This window comes from Monomorium pharaonis, chromosome 2 (genome assembly GCF_013373865.1).
Source record: "Monomorium pharaonis isolate MP-MQ-018 chromosome 2, ASM1337386v2, whole genome shotgun sequence".
In the NCBI taxonomy this organism is placed as follows: Eukaryota; Metazoa; Arthropoda; class Insecta; order Hymenoptera; family Formicidae; genus Monomorium; species Monomorium pharaonis.
Window position 1 is genome coordinate 20,336,730 of NC_050468.1, and position 10,695 is coordinate 20,347,424.

Sequence of the window (10,695 nt, forward strand, 5' to 3'; positions counted from 1 at the left end):
CCATAGTTTAAGAAACGTATTTTTCATGTTTTTATAGATGGAATAAAAATTAATTTTTCAATTAAAAATTATATATATATATATATATATATTTATATATATATAATTTTCAATTTTATATATATATATAAAGAGAGAGAGAGAGAGAGAGAGAGAGAGAGAGAGAAAAGATAATAATATGGCTACCCAATTGCGCACACGCGTGTATGTGTATAAAACATTTTTGAAATAAATATGTGCAACAAATCAATTCAATCTTATTGGTCGCAGCAGCCGCGATGTAGTTCGCGGACTGCCACTAGGGGACGACGCACACGGCACCTTTCTCGTAAAAGAAAAGTGATATTTGTGGTGAAAAGTTTTTTTTGAGAAAAGAAAACGTGCGCGCGCGTGAATGCATTATTTTATTAAATCTGTGAAAAAATAAATTTTATAAAATAAAGGAAAAAAAACATATTTTAACCGTTTTTTAAACGTATTTTTTCTATTAAAAAAACGTTTCTCTAAACGTTTTTGAAACGGACATTTTTACTAATTAGAAACGTGTCCAAGAGCCAGTTATGAAACGTTTCGAAGAAACATTTGTGAAACGTTTTTGAAACGAGTATGTGCTACCTGGGATGTGTCATGTCCTGGCTCATATAAGAAGTTTACAATTGACAGTGAAAAAGATGGATGTAAAGAAAACACCAATACAGACGGCAAACGGAAGAGAAAGACTGAGTTTTACAGAATCGACAGGAAGTGGCGGAAGCAGAGCGATAGGTGTCACGTAGGCATGGATATGAAAATCGATTGGCTAGTAAGAACTATGAGAGAGATGAAAGATGAAATGGCATGCAAACGAGAAATAAAAATGCTGATTAAGAAGACAGTGCAAGAGGAAATAAAAGCTATTAAACAAAAAATGGAAGACTTACGAAAAGTAATACAAGGTGGAATGCAGGCGTCAGCGGAAAGTGTGCGCGGCAGTTACAGTGAGGCTACGAAGAAAAAGAAAGAAAACATCATAATCATCAAACCGAAGATTCAGCAAGAAAGTGAGACCACTAAAAAAATAATAAAAGAAAAGGTTAATATTAAAAATATGCCAATGGGGATAACAAAGGTACGAAAAGGAAGAGAAGGAACAGTAATTCTAGACTGTCATTATGAGATGTTTGGATGGAAATGAGATTGAGCGCGTAGAAATAATAAAGTACTTAGGTGTAATTATTGATAATAGACTTAGATTTAGCGGTCGCTGCAATTACATACTAAAGAAAATAGGGAAGAAAATAAGTTTTTTAAGTAGAATAGGGAACTATATCTCAGCTTATGCTAGATGTACGATAAGACAATTATAGCACCTTTGAGTATTGTGCGACGCTACTAATTGATATGGGAGTTACACAGCTAAGTAGGCTCCAAAAAGTGCAAAATAGAGCTATGAGAGTCATATTGCAATGTGACAGACGTACCAAAGTAAAATATGTATAACTCTGAAAATCATCGGTGGAAATTTACACATACTGATCTGAATATAGCGGATAGCTAATGCGCCAATTTTACTGAAGTCAACAGAAGATTCGCCATTTTAGCAGTCTGCTCAGACCACATATAAACATACACCTACACATACTCATCCTTTTCTAAAAAAGGCATGTTATTTATTTATCGAACGTATCAAAGTCATCTCGAAAGTCTCGAAGAATTGTTACTTTTAATCCGCGGTACTGATTGGTTCTTTCGCTGATCATTGAGCCGCATGCTTCGTAGTGTTTGACAGTTGTGTTTTGACAGTTTCAAAACAAAATTGATTATAATATCAAAAGTGTACAAATAATAAGGTAAGTAATAAAGAGATATATTAGGTAATAATATATTAGGAAATAACATTGTACAATAATGTTATAATTTTACTTTTAAAATAATTCATAAAATGTATCATATTTTACTTTTAAATAATACATAAAGTATATTTTATAATAATATCTTTAAAATTTTATAATCTTTAAAAAAAGAAGAAGAAAAGGAAATAGATTGATAGACAGATAGATATAGAGATAGAAAGAGAGAGAGGGGAGAGAGAAAGAGAGTTTCGACTTTTGTAGAAAAAAGAAGCAGAAAAAGAAACAGAAGGAGAAACAGCGACTTTTATAGAAAGAAGGAACGGAGAGAAAGAGAGAGAGAGAGAGAGAGAAAGAGAGTAAGAAAGACGAAAAGGAAGAGTGTTAGAAAGAAGTAAGAGATATATCAGGTAATAATATAATAGCCCGATTAGAAATTTTTTCATGTAAAAGTATATACAAATCTATAGAATCATGTATCAAAAATGTTCATACAAAATTTTATATGGTATATTTTTAAATAATTTTATATAATTTTTATAATTCTTATATAATCCTATAGATTTATACATGCTTGGATATAAAAAATTTTTTACTTATATACGATCATATGTAATTAAATATAATTATGTATAATTATAAATAATTGTAAATAAGTAATTTTCTATTTTGTAAAAATTAAAATTTCAATTAAAAAATAAATTTTATAAAATTTTCAAATTAAAAATTATTAAAATTAAATATTTTATTTATTAATAATTAATATTATTTATAATTAGTATTAAAATATAATTGTTATTTAAAATAAATGAAATTTAAAAGTTATTGTAAATTTGTTTTTGTACATTTTTTAAAATAATTCAGTTGCTGTTCCAAAATGTTACATAGTAAGCATTTAATATTCACGAATTAAAAGAACCGAACTGAACATATTAATATTTTTAAAATATTTTTGAATTATGCTAGCGATTAATTTTTGGCTTCTAAAAGGCGCGCGCGAAGCGCGCGCTGTATTGTTCTAGTACATAAAAAATAAATATATAAATTTCATATTAAAAATCGGCCCTTTTCATATAATGTTTAAAATCCGATCGTCAACTTCCACGTGGTGCATATTAGATCACTCTGATGACGGCGGCATGATTGAATTAAACACGAATAAAATCAATGTGCAATATCATATTGATATCGTTACATGGTATCCAAAAAATACTATATTTAATCGTTAAAATACCCTAAAATGCAGTGCAAATTTCAAATTCGTGTACAATCAACAAAAAACATTGTATCGACATGTTTTTTTTTAATTGCTTAAGAAAGAATGAACTTTAAGAATCTGGATTAATATTAGCAAGATTTTAATGAGAAACTTGTGAAAAATGATAACAAACTTTTACTTTTTTCAATTAAAAAAAAACATGTTTGGCTTTCATACGATACAAAAGGGTCACACTTTGCAAATTAAACTTCCATCTAAGGATTCTTAAAGTAAAGTCTTTGCCTTTTAATTTAAAAAAAAGTTTGTATGTAATTTGGATGATTTTTTGCAAAGTTGCGTCACTTTGGAGATTGCCTAAAAATTAGATCAAAATTTTTGTCCCATTTTTTGGCGCCAGTGTATCTTTTTAAAAAAAAGGTATAAAAAAGCGCCAAGTTACGTGAGCAAGAAGCGCCTTCAAAAACCTATTCTTGTACAAAATAATTTTAATTTGGTACTACAAATTTTAATGAAATTTTAATAAAATTATCTTTTCCCCAAAAAGAACTAAAAACATATTTTTTCTACAAAAGTAATGATATGAAGAAAATGCGTCAACTATGAAAATGGATTATCATACGAATTAGAATATCTACTTTTACAAATATTTATTTGTACAAATATTACAAATAAATATTTTAATACAAATAAATATTTTGTTACAAAAACTTGGCGCCGCTAAACCGAATAATTTGTTTTAAAGCATTGCTTGAGAGCATCTTAAAATCCCCCTTTTCTAATCTTTCCCAAAAAACTATAAATTAATTTATTGCAAAAAATAATACCTCAGCCGAGATTCGAAACCGCATCTCTCGTCATTCCGTGCGAGCGTCCTAGTCAATTCGACCACCGAGGCATATGATATTATTCCTCGAATATGGTATTATCTATCGAAATTTAGTTTATTAACTGTGTCTTAAGTCTGACAAATCCTGTCGGCGCGAAGTTTAAAATAAAGCTAAGAAAATTAGATTTAATAAAAAAATTATATCCATCACTAAGATCCGATGTTTGACCGTCATAGGCAATTTATAACTTATTGATAAAATTATAACATTTGTAATTATTCTCTCACCTGGCCTGCCATAAGATAGTGACTCGAAAAATTAGAAAGCACCTTCAGATAATCCTTTTCAATATGAATTGCATTGCCAATTCTTTATACAATGTTTTGCTGAATTTAAAAAGGGATAAACCTCAGTGAATTTATCGACAGCAGCATACATGGGCTTAGAAGAAAGAGAATTTTGGTATAACAGCCAACAATTTTTTATAATAAAATTTTTTACTATTTTTCCTAAAAATTCAAATAATATATATAATAATAATATAATAATCTCATCAAATAGCTTGTTCTTTCTTAAATCTTTTGCAAGATTTTTCTCGGAACAAGTTACAATACAGATACTTTCTGATACAAAAAATTAACTGTTCACTACATCCTATCATATTTTAGGGGAAAAATTACGTTAGTTTATACCTTAAATACTGTCGGGCATCTCTCTCCTTATCATTCACTCTTTTCTTTCATCTATTCTTCTTTTACTTAAATTTCAAATAAAGTGTTTCTTTTTCTCTTTAAATATAACTATAAATAAAACATAACAAAGTATTAATCTTATCTCAGAATAATATCTCAGAATCTTATTCCATACAAAAAATTAAAATTTTGTGTAACTTATCTGATTATACAACGCAATGTTATATTAATCTTCAAATTAAGCACAGCCGTATTTCCCTCCACGATGTAATATGCAAATTATGCATAAAATTAAAATCGCTACTAATGGACTAACCTAGCGCACGTCACTAACCTCTGAACTGTTACATCACCGCCGTAAAACTCGCCGCGGATTAATTACCTCGACCGCCAATCAAGACACGTAATTTCTCATTCTGTTCTTCCGCGGATACGAACATGCTCTTTTTGTCAATTCTCGTATCTCTGTCACATTCGTAACCATCTATCGCGCGAAAGGCAAAGGTACAAATCCGCACCATCTGTCCCGGGCGACGACGATAATAATGACGACGACGTTTCTTAAAAATTTTACTCTTGATGCGAAACTTTCAATTGTGATATCTTCACTCGCAAGTCACGTAGTGGAAAAATAAAAATACTTTTGTTATATAAATTTGATGCAAGCTATCCATTAAGCTTATTTAGAAATAAATTGATTTAGCCGTTATTGAGATCCGATAATCTACGGAATTTCGCATACGGAGTTTCGCGCAAATAGAGGCACGGTAGTGCCTCGCGGGCGTACACTTGGCGCGAGGCACTGCCATGCCTCTTGATGACTTTGCAATAAAAGATGATACATAGTTTTAAAGCAAGAATAAATTAATCTTATATACAAGTGTTAATAGTTTTTTTATGTAAAATATTATATCAGTTGAGTCTTGAATAAAAAAATGTTAAATAATAGTTTGAAGATAACGTGAAAAACGTTAAAGAAGAAAAGGTCAAATAAACGTCTTTTTTCTCCAAGTTTTTAAAAAGAACAAAAAGTTTAGTTTTACAAGTCATATCACTATTTAGCATTTAAACTATCTGAGATAATTTTTTCGTGTAAAAATATTAACAAACTGCTTAAAATTGCCTACTCGGAAATCCGTCGATGAACGCACAGATCGCTCTAATTATCTGAAATAAAAAAAAACAAAAATTTTCTGTTAATTCCACAATATCTACGCTGACGTGGATATTTTGGGCAATAGTTAGAATCACTCTTATTCACTTTTAGACTCATTTTCATGTTTACAAAGCTCAAAAGAAAAACGTGAAATGACTGTTTGGCACGACATATGACGATGTACTAAACGCACGATACCTCTTAGCAGTTTGCTTAAAAACGCTATCTTTTCGAAAAAGTTCGTTACACGAACACAAACTATTGATATCTCTTGTAAGTAGTGACAAAAATAGCAAAGATAGCAAAGCTATTATGCCAAGGAACCGAAAGGTAAAGCGTTGCGTTCGGCTCCGCTCGGAGCGCGTCACTTTAACGATTTTGTAGGTAAGATTTCGAATTTTAATTTAAAATAGTGGAAGCATATTCTCCAGATGATAAACTAATTTTCTAAAGAAAAAAAGTCAAAATGTTTGAATTTACTTAATTAACCCTTCTATTTTAAGGAGATCTTAAAGTACCCGTCAAACTTATACGAGGATTATCATAAAAGTTTGAAATGTTTATCTCTGATTGAAGATATATTAACTATTAATTTTTTTATATTCTCATGTATGTATATTTCATAAACTCTTATCATGAATTTTGTTATATTTTCTAATAACCTACTACAGTAAATGATTGCTGTATGTACGATAAGGAAGACTAAGCATCACAGTACAGTTAAAAAGTTGAGATAAAATAAAGTTCACTTTTTCATAGTTTTTTTTATTTCTTTAGACTCTTCTTCTATTTATTATTCCTCAATGTTAATACTGCTGCATAAGCGACATATTATATTATATCTTTCCGACATTAATCTCCCGAATTATTTATTTTTAATATTATAAATATTTATTTTATTAATATATTAAAGTTGAAAATATTAATTTTATAATGTAATAATATAAGTTGTAATTAATTAATTACTTTTTCTGTATTAAATTACCCAACAAAATGTTTGAAACTTATTGTCGACAGTGATAAATTATCCAAAAAATAATTACTCAGCCCGGTATTCATATTCAAATCTCATTTCAAGATTGTCTAAAGCAATGTATTAAGATGCTAATACGGCTCTGTGATTAGTTAAAGGCATCTTAATTTAAGACGATACTTATGATAATCTTAAATATAAGATTTGACTATGAATACCAACCTCTGATTTGATGAATTCGACTCAACTGGCATTTTTATTATTAATTAAAGTATTAAGTACAACGTTTTGATCTCTTTATTCTCAAGTATAGAATTGACAAAATTTGCAAAAAAACATTACGGTCAATAAACTTGTGGCCGTAAGTTACGGATTGTGACTAGTCCACTGCGTAGACTAAGTAAACAAATAATTGAATAAAATAGCTAAAAAATTAATAAATAACTAAATAAGATATAATAGGTTTAAAAACTGATTTTTAAAAATGCTCATGACTTGCATGTTTCGTACATCAGATGTTAACAAGTCATAATATAAAAACAATATATCAATAAAAGTCAAGATATAAAAAACAAAACGTGTGAAGGAGTCAATATAAATTATGAGTGTAAAAAAGAAAAATATAATGATGGTCATTATATAAAATACAACGTGTGAGAACTGGAGTTATTATATAGTGTGTTTCTCAAAATTATGTAAGATCTTTAGAGAAGACAAATTAAAATTATACTTCTCAAAAATCTGGTGTTTGCTAATTACAGAGAGTGAATTCGCCTTTTTTTCCGTCATTCTTTGATGTGTTTTTTGATGTGTTTCTTTGATGTCGTGTTTCTAAATGTCGATTTATTTAACCAATGTAAGAGATGTTACAATCGTTGCACTTTATGTGATACACAACACCAGTTCTTTTTTTTATGATGAAGGAAATCTTTATCTTTCTTTATTACAAAATCAAGTTTTTGGGGACTTTGAATACGGAATTCAAGCCATATTTATTTATTGCGCCGCTAATATCCTCGCTGACGCCTTTAAAATAAGGTATGATTAAGCAAGTCTTCTCATCAAATGCAGTGATATAGCACATAAGGAATCATTAGAGTTAATCCGTTTTATTTTTAGCTGATTTAGTCTTATTAATGTGTTTATTCATCATTTTTAACGGAAAACCATTTTTCCTTAAAATGTCTTTGACAATCATAATGTTTTTATTGTGATATTTTTCGTCAGAAAGTAAAATGGCCTTGTCGACGAGATTGATGATGACATTTGTTTTGTATCTAAGTGGTTTGAAAAAAATTTACATAATGTCCAGATCCGATCAAACAAATAATTTCGAAGATTAATTGTTTAGTAAAATCATTAATTTGCAAAAGTAAATTTCTCAGTTGCGTGATTCCAGTGATACGGTATAATATCCCGCGAATAAGATGCGCGACATTACTACTCGTTCGCAAGCGAGGCGGTAAGAGACAAATGCATTTATTTCGACGAGAATATAATTATATTACGCGAAGATTCGTGATACGAATACCATAAGAATATATTAATGACTTGGCAGCGGATCGAGACACGCACGCAATAAGATCATAACAAGGTTTTAATTATATTTTTAATTGTCTACATTAAGTTTATCGTTAAATACTTTGTAGTCAATACGTCAACAAAATTGTATCTAAAGATAAACTTAAGATAATTTTAAAGCCATATCAGACCAAGGTTTAAAATTGAAATTGAATTTGATCAATCAAAGCAAAGTTAAAAAATATTGACTCTGTTTCTGATTGATTACATTTAAAATCAATCCCAATATCAATCTCTGTATAGTCTGATATGGGTTTAATAAAAAATATAACTATAAATGCCATTTAAAGAATAATAAAAAGTAGATGTTCTAGTTTGTATATATATGGACATCCATTTTTATAGTTGGCGCATTTTCTTTATATCATTATTTTTGTAGAAGAAACTTATTACTTTTATTTTGTAATGCCAAATTTAAATTATTTTGTACAAGAATACATTTTTAAGGACTTTTGGTTTTATATAAAAATACATTTTGAGGGAGTTTTTGCGCGCGTATACTTGGCGCTTTTTTGTACTATTTTCTTAAAAAGATAATTTTATCATGATTTCATTCATTTTATAGTAACAGGTATTTTTTTTTAATAATATAATATATGGAGATTCTTAAGACAATTTTAAAGTCCGTATCAAATAACAAATTGAGATTAAGATTAAATTGAAATTTGACAAATTAAAACAAAATCATTTTTGTTTTTGTTTCTGATTACATTTCAATTCAATCTCAATTTCAATTTTTAATTTAATACAGGCTTAATGGAATAAAAGCTCAAACTATATAAATATCATCCAAAGTATGATAAATAAGTAGATGATATAATTTATATAACACATATTTTGTAATGTTAAACTAAAGTCATTTTATATATAGAAGAATTCATTTTTGAACACATATATTTAATAAGAAAACGCTTATCCTTATCATTATCCCGTGTGGAAATTCTATCTAGGTTGCAATCAGGGCCAAGTTAGGTTTCCTTACTTTTATTGATGCTCAAGTTATGACGCCTACCTTGGTCCAATATCGATTTGTCCCGCTTTTTAATCTAAGGCCTACATTGGTTTTCAAACTTGGGCCAATATAAAAATTTAGCTTGAGCCAAACTATAATTGTTTAGTATTATAATAAAAAAAAATTTATTTTTATTATTATTATTAACAGTACATACTAAACTTAGGACAAATTTTTATTAATTAATTAAATTTAAATTATTTTAAATTATTTTAAATTAAATTATTTTATTTTATTTATTTATTTATTTATTTATTTATTTATTTAATTTAATTTAATTTTATTTTATTCTATTTAATTCTATTTAATTCTATTTAATTCTATTTAATTCTATTTAATTCTATTTAATTCTATTTAATTCTATTTAATTCTATTTAATTCTATTTAATTCTATTTAATTCTATTTAATTCTATTTAATTCTATTTAATTCTATTTAATTCTATTTAATTCTATTTAATTCTATTTTATTCTATTTAATTCTATTTAATTCTATTTTATTCTATTTTATTCTATTTAATTCTATTTTATTCTATTTTATTCTATTTAATTCTATTTAATTCTATTTAATTCTATTTTATTTCATTTTATTTTATTTATTTATTTATTTATTTAATTTAATTTAATTTAATTTAATTTTAAAAATAATTTTATATTTATTTATAAAATTATTTTTCAAATAATTAAAAACTTGCCGCTGCTAGTTTTGAACCCGGGACCTTAGGATTACAAAACTTGTACTCTATCTACTGAGCCAATTGACTTATCGGTATTGAGTACTTGTTATTGTCTATATATACTTATTAATACATTAAAATTAAAATTATACTTTCAAGAAAAAATTGTAAGAGGCACTTTTATTGCAGATTCTTATTCGGAAAAATCATACAAACATATTAAACAAAAATTTAACTTGGAAAAAGTTGTGTAAACAATGTTAATTAAAAATTAAAAAATTAAAAAATAATTAAATAATAAATAGCTTTGTGTCAAAAGTTATGAATGTTTTGGGTTAAAATTTTCAAGACTTTTAGAGAATAGTAACCGCTACTATTTAAGCCCTATTATAAGAATTTGCCATCATTTGTCCATTAGTTATTAATTATTTATTAACAATTTAAAAAAAGGTAAATTTTAGCAGTTTTTAATTTTTTTCTCCTTAAAAAATAAACCAATTGGAACGTTCGACGGCTCATTTAATAGATATTTTTTATACCTATAAGCTCATATTTTCTGTTTTTTGCTAACAATAATAAATTTTTTTTATTGCCAAAAAACGAAAATTTTCACCTTCTTTTATTGTTTACACAACGGTTCCCAATTTTTTCTGAGTTAAATTTTTGTTTAATATGTTTGTATGATTAAGAATCTGCAATAAAAGTGCCTCTTACAATTTTTTCTTGAAACA